The sequence below is a fragment of the Microcaecilia unicolor genome, chromosome 9 (genome assembly GCF_901765095.1).
Source record: "Microcaecilia unicolor chromosome 9, aMicUni1.1, whole genome shotgun sequence".
In the NCBI taxonomy this organism is placed as follows: Eukaryota; Metazoa; Chordata; class Amphibia; order Gymnophiona; family Siphonopidae; genus Microcaecilia; species Microcaecilia unicolor.
The window spans coordinates 205,665,956-205,681,359 of record NC_044039.1 but is presented as its reverse complement, the minus strand read 5'-3'; the positions used below and the strand labels follow the sequence as shown (position 1 = coordinate 205,681,359).

Genomic DNA, 15,404 nt, shown 5'->3' with positions numbered 1-15,404 from the left:
CTCTGTGCAATGCAAATTCTCAAAAGGAACTTTACAATAAGGAGACTTATCTGCAAGAAACGTATTGAAGGCAAGAAGAGCAAGTTAGAGAAGCACCAGGCCCTGCTGCATCAGCAGCTGCACTTTCCTGCTGTCAGCTTAAGTAGAGGAGTGTGGTAGCCGTGTTAGTCAATAGAAATCAAACCAAATAAAACATGGAAAAGAAAATAAGATGATACCTTTTTTATTGGACATAACTTAATACATTTCTTGATTAGCTTTCGAAGGTTGCCCTTCTTCCTCAGATCGGAAATAAGCAAATGTGCTAGCTGACAGTGTATATAAGTGAAAACATTCAAGCATTACTATGACAGTAAAATAGATACCATTGGAGATTCTACATGGAATGTTGCTACTATTGGAGATTCTACATGGAATGTTGCTACTATTGGAGATTCTACATAGAATGTTGCTATTCCACTAGCAACATTCCATGTAGAAGGCTGCGCAGGCTTCTGTTTCTGTGAGTCTGACGTCCTGATACGTGCAGGACGTCAGACTCACAGAAGCAGAAGCCTGCGCGGCCACATTGGTGATCTACAAGGGCCGACTTCTACATGGAATGTTGCTAGTGGAATAGCAACATTCCATGTAGAATCTATAGAAATCAAACCAAATAAAACATGGAAAAGAAAATAAGATGATACCTTTTTTATTGGACATAACAATACATTTCTTGATTAGCTTTCGAAGGTTGCCCTTCTTCCTCAGATCGGAAATAAGCAAATGTGCTAGCTGACAGTGTATATAAGTGAAAACATTCAAGCATTACTATGACAGTAAAATAGATACCATTGGAGATTCTACATGGAATGTTGCTACTATTGGAGATTCTACATGGAATGTTGCTATTCCACTAGCAACATTCCATGTAGAAGGCTGCGCAGGCTTCTGTTTCTGTGAGTCTGACGTCCTGCACGTACGTGCAGGACGTCAGACTCACAGAAGCAGAAGCCTGCGCGGCCACATTGGTGATCTGCAAGGGCCGACTTCTACATGGATGCTAATGGAATAGCAACATTCCATGTAGAATCTATAGAAATCAAACAAAATAAAACATGGAAAAGAAAATAAGATGATACCTTTTTTATTGGACATAACTTAATTTCGGCTTCCATACAAGATGTGATGGGGGGGGGGGGGGGGCACCAGAGACCCATGAAACACTGTTCCACTCCTTCCCCAGGTTCTGCTCTATTACCTGCCTGATCCTCAACACTGCTCGATCTCTTTCATACTCAATCTGCAAGTGCCCTCTTCCTCACAGCTTGCTCAACCCAAGGCTTCCCTCTGTGCGTTCCTAAGCTGCAGTATGTAGTCCTTTTCTAAATTTAAAAAAAAATGTACTTTATGAGCCTCTGATAAAAAACCCCATTGAGCCTGTAATAGTAGCAGCTATAAATGTGTCTCTCTTGTTCCTTTCTATAGCACACTTAGCTGGCTGCTTTGTCTGACTTAGATGTCTATAACCCTTCACATACTTTCATGATCCCTCCCTATAAAGTTTCTTTCCAAAGACAGACTTTTTTTTCTTCTATTTGTGAATAAGCAGTAAATGCTATATGCTTCAGTGCCTACCATGTTAAGATTTTAACAATTACAAACAAGCATAAATACATTTTAAAGATTTAAAACGCTGTTAATTTTTGTTTATTCCACTTGAAATACTGCCTTTCTTGAGGGTACAATTCAGATGGCTTTTCCACTCAGTTGTCCAATTTCCATCCTTTTATTCTTCCCTACCCACTTGTTTACAATGCTTTAAAAAGCTTAAAATAACCCCTTCAAAAGGCTTTAAAATACCACCGTATATAAAATCAGATATTTTGCACTCTTTAAAGGAATGTGATAAATCCTTACAACACAACTCACTATGGGTCAATGTACTAAAAGCAGAATAATGATAACAATAAGCCTCAACACAATCGTCTACTACAAGGGGTTAATGCACAATAACAGATATTAACATATAAAAATTGCTGGTGTTAACGTTAATGTAAATTCTATGCTAATGAGGTTGAAATGCAAAGTACTTAAATAGCTCATTACCCATGAGCACAGCAAAAGCAATATGATAAAATGCACAAACAACATGTAAACACATTAATGCAATAAATAAATAAATACAATTTTGAAAGTTTTACACCTCTGGAAAGTATAGCAAAGTTCTTGCCTTTCCACCTACATTAACACACAATACTTTCTCGTGCAAACTATTAAGTGTGCTAATGTTTGCCCCATTTGGAAGATCAATTCTCCCAGAGAAGAAAAAAGGCTGAAGCTTGCTTTCTGGAGATAAATGCATGACAATGTATGTTATCAATAAAAACATTTTGGCTTCCTGGATCATGGGATGATATCTGCAAAGACCACTGAGCAAAAATGAGGACCACTGTGGAAGACAAATCAGCTTATTTTCGAAAGAGATCGCCGGCCATCTTCCAACACAAATCGGGAGATGGCCGGCCATCTCTTGAAGCCGGTGAAATCAGTATAATTGAAAGCCGATTTTGGCCGGCTCCAACTGCTTTCCGTCGCAGAGCCGGCCAAAGTTAAACAGGGCGTTTCGGAAGGGTATGGGAGGTGTTGTTAAGACATGGCCGGCTTCAGCTGATAATGGAAAAAAAGAAGGCCGGCTTTGAGGAGCATTTCGCCGGCTTCACTTGGTCCATTTTTTTTTTTGAGGACCAAGTCTCAAAAAAGTGCCCCAATTGACCAGATGACCACCGGAGGAAATCAGGGATCACCTCCCCTTACTCCCCCAGTGGTCACCAACCCCCTCCCAGCAAAAAAAAAAATTAAAAAACATTTTTGTGCTAGCCTGTATGCCAGCCTGAAATGTCATACCCAGCTCCCTGACAGCAGTATGCAGGTCCCTGGCGCAGTTTTTAGTGGGTGCAGTGCACTTCAGGCAGGTGGACCCAGGCCCATCCCCCCCCACGTTACACTTTTGGTGGTAAATGGGAGCCCTCCAACCCCTCCCCCCCCAAAACCCACATGTAGGCCCCCCTTCACCCATAAGGGCTATGGTAATGGTGTAGAGTTGTGGGGAGTGGGTTTTGTGTGGGCTCAGCACCCAAGGTAAGGGAGCTATGCACCTGGGAGCTATTTATATTTTTTATTAGTGCCCCTAGGGTGCCCGGTTGGTGTCCTGGCATGTGAGGGGGACCAGTGCACTACAAATGCTGGCCCCTCCCACGACCAAATGCCTTGGATTTGGCCGGGTTTCAGATGGCCGGCCTCGGTTTCCATTATCGGTGAAAAACGAGGCCGGCCATCTCTGACATTTGGCCAGCCCCAACCGTATTATCGAAACGAAAGATGGCCGGCCATCTTTTTTGATAATATGGTTTGGGACTGCTCTTTGCATCGCTGGCCATATAGATGGCCGCCGCCGTTCGATTATTCCCCTCAAAGTAAGATAGTAAAACAAACACTTTCCAGAAAAGTCTAGCGATCTGGTCTCTCTCTCGTCCCCCTGGTCTCAGCCCCCCTCCCACCTACTGCAGGCAATCCGGTCTCTGACCCCCCCCCCCCCCCCCCCCCAAGCAATTTGGTCTCTCAGATCCCCTCCGCCTGTGTACCTTTAAGAGCACATCTTCGCTGGCAGCAAGCAGCACAACTGATACACACTGCTTGTGCCGGTCCCATAGCCTTCCTTCTGACGCATCTTCCTGTTTCTGCATAGGCACAGTACATCAGAAGGAAGGCTGTGGGGCTTGGTAATAATGAACCTGTCTGGGCCTTCTCTGAACCAAAGTCCTGAAGCTGACAGTTTAAGTCTAAAAAGCATAGCCTCTTTGTGACCCTGAGGCACATAAGCTCTTGTGACAAGCTAAGCTGACAGGCTTTGCAGATACAGAAACATGAGGCAATTTTCCATGGAAGATGTTTACTAATGTTTGTGGTTAGCTCTCTGCAGTTTTTGATGTCTGGTATGATAAGATAAAGGTTGCTGGCGAAATGGACTCCGATGTGGCAAGTGGAAACGTGCTAGGTAGCTTTGGCCCTCCCAACTTAGCTTGATCAGTGATCGAAACTAATGATTAGCATTCTGCTGGAACTGTATGTAGACAGAAAGGTATAAGAAGTGGCTGTCAGCTGAATGTAGTTGGAGAAGTGCTTAGAGATAGTACCTATGTACAGACTTTGTATTTCTTCCATGAGAAAAGCTCATAGTCTGTATTTTCCAGCTTGGTAAGTGCCTGAAAATAAATACTATTTTCTCATATCTATCTGTGTGGTATCCACTTTGTTTTTCCCTAACTACTGGAGTGTGTGGAGCATTCCTCTGGGTTGGGAAGAGCAGATAAATTAATAAACAGGCTGGCTCAAGCAGTGTGTATGTCACACAGCTCACTGCTGGCGAAGTTATACTCTTTAAAAGGTATACGAGAGGGAGAGGTGTTGGGAGTTTTCAACTGGCGGGGCTTTGGGATCCCCAACAACCAATCATAGGTGTGCTGCTACTGGGTGGGCCTGAGCCCATAGTAGGTGTGCCTGTGCCCACCCATGGCTAAGCCACTGACTGGATCCTGGATAGAGAGAGCTGCAAGGGAACGTGGTTAGTGGGCTCCAGGTCCGCAGGAATGGACCCAGGTCCTGCGGAGTTTCCTGTGGAAGTGTAGGCGAGCCTTCCCTTCCCCCCTGAACCTCAGGGTGCCCTCCTTGAATGTACCTTAATGCACTCTGGTAGTCTAGTAGCCGCTGCTTTATCAAAATGGCTGCCGAGACTTCAAGTGGCGACCTCACGAGACTTCTGTGGAAGTCTTGTGAGGACACCACTTGAAGTCCTGGCAGCCATTTTATGTTTAAACTGTTTTATTAACGATTATCACAATACAAAGTAATGTAGAATATGCATATAGCATTGCTTGATATACAAAACAGCATTCTTGCAACATATTCAACTTCGCCAAACACTTTTCGTCCCCATTTTTCTCCCCCCTCCCCTCTTAACGATTCCTTGGCCCATGTTTACATTAGGTTTTAAATGACTCATGTTCCTAATATCAAACACTTGAATACTTCATTAGGTAAGATAGTGCTTATCACAAATATCAGAAAATGAAACATTAAAGCTCTAGAGCACTGCCAGGCTTTAGCCATATACATCACACTCAACCCCTCCAGCCCCCCACCCAGTCCCTCCTCCCCCTTGCAAGCAGATCCACTCTAGACTAATTTACTACTACATGGTGCCCTTACTCTCCAATATACCGCTATTTATCAGGCATTGACAAGCAGACTACGTCCCCTTGGGCTGAGTATTTGCAGGTATGGTGTCCAAATCTGTAGAAAGCGCACTCTACGTTTAGGCGATTGTTTTGAATCCCTAGCCTCCCAAGAGGCCAGAAGATGCACCTGATTGCGCCAATGCCAGTAAGCTGGTCCTTCCGATGAGACCCAGTATTGCATAATGCATTTCCGCGCTACCAAGCTCAGCTTCCTGCATAACATTATAGCAGGGGCGCCTAATGGAGCAAACGCTCTTGGTTGATCCAACAGAAACTGCCGCTCCGTTCCTTGAACTCTGTTCCCCAATCGAATCAAAAACCCTCTTACCCTCTGCCAAAACATGCGCACCTTGGGGCATTGCCATAATGCATGATATAACGAGCTGGGACCCCCTCCGCATTTAGAACACCCCGAGTTGTCCGGCCCCAACATATGAGCCAGTTGTGTTCTAGACATATACCCCCGTAGGACCACTCTATAACCACACTCCCTCAGCCTCTCATCTGTTACCAACGCCCGGATGCCCTTCAAGGTAGCTGACACATCCCATGTTGCCAGGGAGGTCCCCAGATCTTGTTCCCATTTTCGCTTAAGATCAACATATTGCCTCTGGGACCTACGCCTAGCCAGTGCCCCATACAATGCTGATACAGATTGTTTCTCTATCTGTAACTCCTCAAAAAAAACCCTTAGCAGCTCCCCCATCCGCCCTCTCAGGGGTACTTGGCTCAGGGATTTCACATAGTGTCGGACCTGTGCATAGGCAAATCTATTGCCCCAAGCTGATCCCACTTTATCTTGAATGGCGTCAAATGTTATCATTTCCCCATTGTCCAATAATAGGTGTTCCAATCTTGTGATGCCCAGCCCTTGCCATCTGCCAAATGTCGGGTTATCTATCCCTGCTTCAAAAACAGGATTGCCTACGATTGGGATTTGATCTGTAACGTGTGGGTGGCCCCCCATTTGCCGCATCCACCACTGCCACGCCTCCCGAAGGGGCTGCAGTATTATACTTTTTTTAAATTTAGAAGGGAGCTGACTACGAGGTAAATGGAGCAATGCTAGTATATCATAGGGAGCAAAAAAAGCTTCCTCCAAGCCCATAGGTGTGTAATATTGTGTGGCATTCACCACATCACCTAAGTGGCGCAGCAAACACGCCTGATTATATAGGAACACATCCGGGATACCCATTCCCCCCTGTCTCCAGCTCCCTATTAACAGATTTTGGCTAACTTTGGGCTTTTTGCCTGCCCAGCAAAATCTACTAAAAAGACGCATCATCCGCCTCAAATCAGACCGCGATAGGCGTATGGGTAAAGTTTGAAGAACGTACAACCAGCGCGGAAACAACACCATTTGTACTACATGTATCCGTCCCATTAATGACAGTGGCAAACTCATCCAAGAGTCCAATTTAGCTTTAGTATATTCCAGTAAGATTTTAACATTCAACTGATATAAATCTAATGTATTCATTGTGAGTCGGATTCCTAAATATTTAAAAGACTCTCTAGCCCATCTCAACGGAAATTCAGGGACCCAGTCCCTCTGGTTCACCTCTGGCGAAGCCAGCGCTTCTGATTTGTCTAGATTAATACGGAAACCTGAGTAATCGCCATATTCACGAAAGGTTTCCAGTAACGTGTCTAAGGATTCCCTTGGGTTTGTGAGATGTACCAAAATGTCATCCGCAAATGCTGCAATCTTAAACATGTGGGTCCCTAAGCCAACTCCCCGGATCAAAGGGTTTGCCATGATATCTCTGATAAGGGGATCTAAAACCAAAACAAAGAGAAGAGGGGACAATGGGCACCCCTGCCTTGTGCCCCTCCTAATACAGAAACTTTCCGATTCTATCCCGTTTACTCTCAGGGTGGCACATGGGTTGGCATATAAAGCATGAATTGCCTCAACAAATCTCCCTGAAAATCCATAATGTTCCAGCGTATCAAAAAGGAACTTCCAGTGAACCTTATCAAAGGCCTTTTCCGCATCAAAGCTGATCAGCAATGATGCTACCTTCGCCTGCGAGCTGTGTTCTAGTGATGTCAGTATTGCTCTCAAGTTTTTACTCACTGCTCTACCTCCCACAAATCCCACCTGACTTTCATGAATCAACCTTGGGAGCAGCCTCGCCAGTCTATTAGCCAAGATTTTTGCCAACAACTTGGTATCATAATTTAATAGGGAGATAGGCCGGTACGATGTCGGCTCTAGAGGGTCCCTCCCCGGCTTCAACAAGACTATTATTTGAGCCCTATTCAAGTCTGGGGGTAACCTCTGTCTCTCTATCAGTTGGTTCAAAAATCTAGTAATTGCAGGTATAACTCCTCCTTCCATTAATTTATAGAATTCTCCCCTTAAACCATCAGGTCCCGGGGCTTTTAGTCGCGGGCTGCGGGCAATAACTAGACTGACTTCATCCTCAGTAATTAATTGATTGAGACTGTCCAACTCTTGTATTGTAAGCTTTGGTAAAGCCAGATTTTCTAAATACATCTGATTTAACAGACCGTCTTCCTCTGGGGAAGCGTACAGCCCTTGATAAAAGGCCCGAAAAGTTTCACATATTGCTTTATCTGATGTGTGGAGCCCTCCCCCCCCTTTGCCTCAGTGCCAAAATGTTCTTCGTCCCTCCCCGGGGGTTAATTATTTTTGACATTAACTTGCCTGCTTTATTACCGTGTTTATAAAGCATATATCTATAGTAGAGCTGTGACTTGTGTGCCCTTTCTTGCAAAAGTACATTTAAGGCGGTTTGAAGCTCTAACACTTGTTGTTTATCACCTATCGCGTGTGTCTCCCCATATCTCCTCCGTGTCTTACAAAGTTGGTTACTTAAACGCAAGATCTTTCTATCTCGTGTCTTCCTCACAAAGTGCGTGTGACTTATAACTTCGCCTCTAAGAACCGCCTTAGCCGCTTCCCAAAACAAAACTGGGTCTTCTATGTGTTCTTGATTATGAGTGCTATATTCCGCCCAGCGAGCTTGTAATCTACCTTTAAGCACTGGATCTGAGCTGAGCTCCAGGGGAAATTGCCATTTATATTCCTGTGGGGTTGTACCACTTGGTATCCATTCTATCTTAACCCAGGCATGGTCCGACACCATGTACGGTCCTATCTCTGCTGTTGTCACTTCCCCAAACATCTGACGTGATGTCAGAATATAGTCAATTCTCGACTGAGTGGAGTGGGCCCGCGACAGGTGTGTATAGTCTTTCTCACCTGGGTGCAGCACCCGCCACACATCAACCAGGCCTAGCATCTGGCTCAATTGTAAGAGGCCTCTATTATTATAACATGAAGAGGCCGTCTCCGGGGCTGATCTGTCCAGAGAGGGGTCCCAAGCTGCATTTAAATCACCCCCCAGCACTATAGCTGCGTGCGGTTGCCTGATCAGAAAATTAATCAAAGTTTGATAGAACTTCCTATCGTATCTATTTGGAGCATAAACATTACAGATTAGCAGTTTCTGTCTCCCAACTACCACTTCCATTATAACATAACGGCCTTCAGTATCAATCAGAAGTGGATTAATTACCGAGGCTATGCCTTTTCTAATTAGTATCGCTACTCCTCCCTTTTTACCTTGTGCATTTGCTGCTATACAATCCCCAACCCACCAGGTGCTGAGCTTGGCATGTTCAATCTGGTTCAGATGCGTCTCCTGTAAGAGTGCTATGTCTGCTTTCTGCCTATTTAGTTGTTGTAAAATCTTAGAGCGTTTGATTGGCGAATTAATTCCGCCTACATTCCACGTTAGTATTCTTACTATTCTTGGATTTGAAGGTGTGTGCCTATATCCACAGATGTCCACTGTTGTAATCGAGGGGGACATCCCAGCCTCTGCCCCCCCCCCACTTGCACCTCCACTGTGCCCGCTTCACTGTTATGTTCTACATCCTAATTAAGACTTGTGTCCTGCTTGCATCCCTCTTCCCTCCCCCCCCCCCCCCCCCCAAATCCTGTATCCCTTATTCTCAGGTCCACCAATTAGGACCTCGACTTCCTTACGTCTCTCCCTCCCCCCTCCGCATTATACAATGTTACATTAAACATAACTTTCATTGTCAGGCTGATCAGACACTTACGGGGTCTCACCCCTCTTACCAGGGGTTCAAACCGGTTCACCCACTGGCCATGTCTGCCATATAGTGTCTTAATCAACAGCACAAGATGAGAAAAAAAAAAAAAAAAAAAAAGGTCAAGTCTAACTCACAAACCATTGAACCTTAACTTTCCAACTGCAGCCATCTTGCCAAGCCTTCTGCTACTATAAGTGGTCCATCTTTGTTCTTGGCTGGGAGATTGCTGTATTGTCATATATTGACCAGTCAGGTCTCTGCTGACTTTTCCTTATAACATTACTCAGTGTTCTCAGAGTGTTCTCTTTTCTATGCTGTTCAACTTGCATCTGAAGATATTGTTCCCAGCTGTTGTAGAAATTCTTTAGCCGCCCCTGCCGTCTCATATGTCTTAGTAATACCGTTATGCGTGACCCGCAATTTGGCAGGGTATTGTAGTGCAAATCTTATTTTCTTTTGGAATAGTGTTGAGCAAACCTCCGAAAACTGTCTCCTCCGTGTTGCTACCCCTGCTGAATAATCTTGGAAACATCTTACTGGGATTCCATCATACTCCAATGCTTTTCCAGTTCTCAGCAGCTTCATCACTTCTTGTTTTTGCGCATAATTCAAAAATCTTAGAATTACCACTCTTGGTTTATTGGTGCCAGTCATTTTCATCCCGATGCGGTGAGCCCGTTCTATCTGTATTGGCCCCGAGGCTTCTGGGAACTGTAGTTCACTGGCAAACCAGCGTGCCAAAAAGACCTCCAAGCCCCGTTTGGGTAACGCTTCTGGCAGGCCCACCACTCAGATATTATTTCTCCTGGACCTATTTTCTAAGTCCTCAATCTTTTCCTCCATCGCCTGCAGCTTTTTTTGAGTTATATCTTGTATTGTCTCCACCTCCGTTACTCTATCCTCAATTTCACTCACACGTGCTTGAAAGCCTGCACAGTCCCGAGAAAGATCCGTGAGCTGTTCTTTTACCTTTTCCAGGTTAGTATTTATGGGGGAGAGCCGGCGATCCAACATGTCTTCTAACACTGAGGACATTTCTGAAGTTATTTCGGCGATCCAGGCCGATGACACTGTCGGGCCCGGCGGGCTTGCGGGCGGCGCCATCTTGTCTTCTGCTCCTCTACCACGGAGCTTATCTTTATGTATATTTTTCGCTGCCATCACGCCGCCAATTAATTTAAAATGTTCGTTGCCGGCCTCTCTAGCGATTCAGGCTGCGGCGAATTTCGATTTTAGATCGCGGTTTGTGAGCTGGTCATGCGGAGGGGGGATTGAAGCCGGAGAGATCTTTTTTCTTCAACCCCTCGCGGTCATGACGTCACCGGAAGTCCGTCCTGGCAGCCATTTTAAAGAAGTGATGGCAGTGAGTGGATCAGCGGCAGTGGGAAGGAAAGAGAGGGGATTTTTCCTGCCTCAAAGAGGCCACTAGACCACCAGGGTGTATTGAGGTATGTTCGAGGAGGGCACACTGACTCAGTGTTGAAGGGGAGGGGACAGCCTGCACAACAGAAATGTTAAGTGGTCAGCCACTAAGCACATAAACATAAGAATAGCCATACAAGGTCAGACTAATAGTCCATCTAGCCCAGTATCCTGTTTCCAGCAGTGGCCAATCCAGATCACAAGTATCTGGCAGAAAACCAAATAGTGGAAACATTCCATGCTACCAATCCTAGGGCAAGCAGCGGCTTACCCATGTCTGTCTCAATAGCAGACTATGGACTTTTCCAAACCCAGATAATTAACTGTTGTTACTACATCCTCCAGTAAAGAGCTGCAGAGCGAAACTATTTGTTTTAAAAGTATTTCCACATAACGTCCTTGAGTGTCCCCTAGTCTTTGTACTTTTTGAAATAGAAGAAGGCTGAATTGGTAAAGGAGACATTCAAACATGCATGGGATAAACATAAAGGAATCCTGTGCAGAAGGAAGGGATCCTCAGGAGCTTAGCCTAGAATGGGTGGCAGAGCTGGTGGTTGGGCAGCGGGGATAGTGCTGGGCAGACTTATACGGTCTATGCCAGAGCCGGTGGTGGGAGGCAGGACTGGTAGTTGGGAGGCGAGGATAGTGCTGGGCAGACTTATACGGTCTGTGCCGAGGCTGGTGGTTGGGCGGCGGGGATAGTGCTGGGCAGACTTATACGGTCTGTGCCAGAGCTGGTGGTGGGAGGCAGGACTGGTAGTTGGGAGGCGAGGATAGTGCTGGGCAGACATACAGTCTGTGGTGGTGGGAGGCGGGGTTGGTGGTTGGGAGGGCTGGCCAGACTTATATGGTCTGTGCCCTGAAGAGGACAGTACAAATAAAAAAGTAGCACATATGAATTTATCTTCTTGGCCAGACTGGATGGAGCTCTGTGTATGTGGACAGTAATCAAAAGAGCCTGGGGGTGGAACATGGAGAGAATCTTGTCTTGGTTGCAGATGAAAAGAGGAGAGAGAGGAGAGAGAGAGGAGAGAGGGGAGAGAGAGAGAGATCGAGAGAGAGATCTGTTTATGTCTTCTTAGGCTGTAAGGCCCAAGGAGGTTAGATAACACGAGATGGGCTGACATCAAAAAGCTGAAGCCAATTAATCTCCCTTTCCCTCTCCTCTGCACAGAAGTCATCCTCGTTCGCCCAAAACAAAGCAAGCAAATCTATGAGCTGCTCTATCCACATTGTTGTTCTTTATTGTTGGTAGCATTTTTATTTGATCTTATATTTTTGAACATGCCGGCTTCTGCAGTATACAGATGTACACAGAGGAAGTATTGGTTTCATCAGTAAGAGTAGTAATTAGTTATAAAATTTAAATCATTGTGTCATTTGGAGGGGCTGGTTATAGGGACTGCTTGTATTCATGCAGAGATGTTTTCACCTAGTAAAGGGCCGCCAAAACAGACATCTTATGAGAATCAGGTGCTTAACTATCAGACTTAATAAGTACAATAGAAAATAATTAATTAGGATGAAACCTGAGACCATTTAACATCTTTTCCCCCTGTGCCTACAACAAAAGAAAAAGATGTGACGTGGGAACTTGCTCCTTTTGTTTTGTGGATTGCAGTGATTACATTATAAAAATGTATTTGCCTTTTTTATTACTACTGTTCCACAGAGAGGTAATGAATGAGGGAAGGGCTTCCTTCATGCAGAAGTTCTGTCGTCAGACTAAATGTGCCAACATTGTCAGTTCGGCACACTATTAGCCGCCAAGTCAATGGAAAATAAATCTGTTGGCTCAGGCTGCTAGCAATGTGAATATTCCATCACTGTTTCATCATTGCTACCAAGTATTACAAATTAAGGGCATTTGCTTTAAACTTTGTTTTAATTCATTTATCCAGTCCTTACATGTACTTGGTTTTGATTTAAACCCAAAGGGAATCCTAAGGGTGATGGAACAATTAAGTACAAACTGTGCTGCTTTTACTTGTTTTGGAGTGCTTTGGGTCCTGTTGATCTGTACATCTGCTGTCTGGAATTTTGGAAGATGGAAATGAGAAAATAAAAATTAAAAGTTTTGGATGCACTCTGTAGAAGTTGTTTACTTTTGCAGTGTGTGTATGAATGCCTATTCTGGTGTATGCATGTGATAATATTATGCATGTGATAAATACCCAGTGTACCTGAATGTAACTCACACTGAGCCACTACTGAAAAAAAGGTGTAAGCAAAATACAAATAAATACATATTTGGATAACTGTCTATACTTATGGCTATGATTTTTGAACAAGCAGCATCATTAAAGGACATAATTTTAAATGCCCAGTTACGTGTCAACTTTGCTAAATGTTTCAGACATATCCATCTACTTGCTCCCATGATATAACTGAATTCTATTATTATGTCTCACTGTATTTTCAAATGTAAGCCACATTGAACCTGGGTTTGCTTGGGATAATGTGGGATATAAATGTTAAAAATATATATCCTTAATCCTCCACCCTTTAAGGCACTGCCTGTCCAACTGGATGGTGATGGCACAAGGAAAGCAAGTTTGGCCTAGCGAAGACTAACTCAAAGTAACCTGTTCCTTAGCTGGGCTCTAATGTTACCATATTGAAAATGCAACCCACGCCTCTGTGGCTATGTTCCACTAATAAGTTAAACAATTAACTGGCTTTCTTAAAAGGATTATATAAGCTTTGAATGTACAACTAGGAACAAAAACATATACTTATTTATTCAATATCACAATTCCTCATGTATAGCCACAAAACAACCTGATAAGGTGGATAGAGTTCACAAGAAACTCCTTTTATTATCGAACAGAGATACAAGTTTTCTGTTTTGGCACAGTATAAAAGTCATCACAAGAACAAAATATAAGAAAACCAATGAAGTGCATTAGGGGCTTAGAACCCATTTTGTTACGTTAAAAGAGATCTGAACGAAACAAAATATTTATTTTGACTTATAAAACCACTTGTCCCTAAACATTCTCAAAACAGAATTATCTATTTCTGTATCTAAAATGTAAACTTCTACAAAACAGATGAAGTGAAGATGTGATTCCATGTACCCCAACGAAAGGAGTGTTTAATTTTACTTCCATTTAATTTCAATATATTCCAACTTTATACCAGGCTTACCAAGGCAGATTACAACAACAGTTAAGATGAACCATTAGGAAAATAGGATATCCTCACTGAAATTTGGCCATCTGTATTGTAGAGAACAGTGTAGAAAAATGAGCACAAAATACAGAGTTTATAACTGCTGTTTCTACCAGCTACAATAAAATTTTTAAGCAGTTTTAGTGACATTCAATTTTTATTTCATGATATTTGTATCTACATATGGAAAGCTTTCAAATAAATTAAAAAGCTGTCAAACAAGTAAAAAAAAAAAAAAAAAAAAAAAAAAAGAAAAATCTTTTGTCCTCTACCTTTTAAGGCACTGCCTATCCAACTGGAACAGCTTTAGACTTTTTACAGAAGGATCACGCATAGACAGTCCCTTATTTCTAAAAATCTTTTGCTATTGTTTTCAATAGCATTTGCTATTGTTTTAGGTGAGCAAAAATGGTGACAAGCTCTGCCTACTGGCTTCAGCCCAAATAATGGGCTAGATAGGCTCACCCTGTGTAATAGAAGTGAATTTTAAAAATTGTTTTTTCAACTCTGTCTTGACCGACAAGTGCACTCGGAGTCTGTATTTTTGATCAGAAGTAATTCTGTTTGTATGAAAATGATTTGGAATGTAGAAGAAGATAAGGCACAGCTCTAATTAATTTGGTATATAAAGGGAGAGGTGAAGCCTGTTTCGAGTTCAGACTGGCCACCTGGACTGAGAAACATGTGACCACATTCCCACAGTATGGCTTGTTTACCAAAACAGAGAAATTCTCAAGCATTCTGTAATTTTCCTTAGCTCTGAACATGAGTTCTAAGCCTAATAAAAAAAGGGAGTTTTTGTCAGTGAAATTGGGAGCTCGTCTGTGAGTAGCGTACGTACTGCGCAGAAAACCATATTTCCTGGTCAAAGAAACTCCTGGCTTTTGCTGTGCACCCCCCCCCCCCCCCCCCCCGCCTGGATGATGTAAAGATCAGTGATGGACGTATGTATGTTATAGTGTATTATTTCTTTTCCTGGTCTAGAAACTCCTAGCATTGCTTGGACGTAGGGATCAGTGATGTAATGAGTGTTTATAGGTATTGTTTCTTTTCAGTTATATGGCTTAATCATTATATATATATATATATATATATATATATATATATATATATATATATATATATATCTCTCGTGTATCTTAGACCTTAGAACCTCTAATAAAAAAAGTCTCATTTACCTAATACGAATCCAAAAGAATCCACAGTAATTACTGAGTAGTCTGTGTCAGAAAAGCAGACTGTAAAACCAGGTCAGAACACCCTGTCTTCTGCTCTCAATCTAACGTCCTTGGTAAGAACCTAGGAGGTTTTATGACAAAAGACATAATGAGTCAATCTGGCCCATTCTATGGGCTGAAGCCAGTGGGCGGAGCTTGCCGCAATATTGTGACCCCAAACATTCACAGACACTATTGAAAACAATAGCAAACTTATGAG

General features: G+C 43.3%; 1 protein-coding gene across 1 annotated transcript in view; it reads right to left on the bottom strand.

The window, feature by feature from the left end:
• Nucleotides 1-15,404, bottom strand: part of BTBD7 (BTB domain containing 7) — a 143,395-nt gene that overhangs the window by 69,058 nt on the left and 58,933 nt on the right.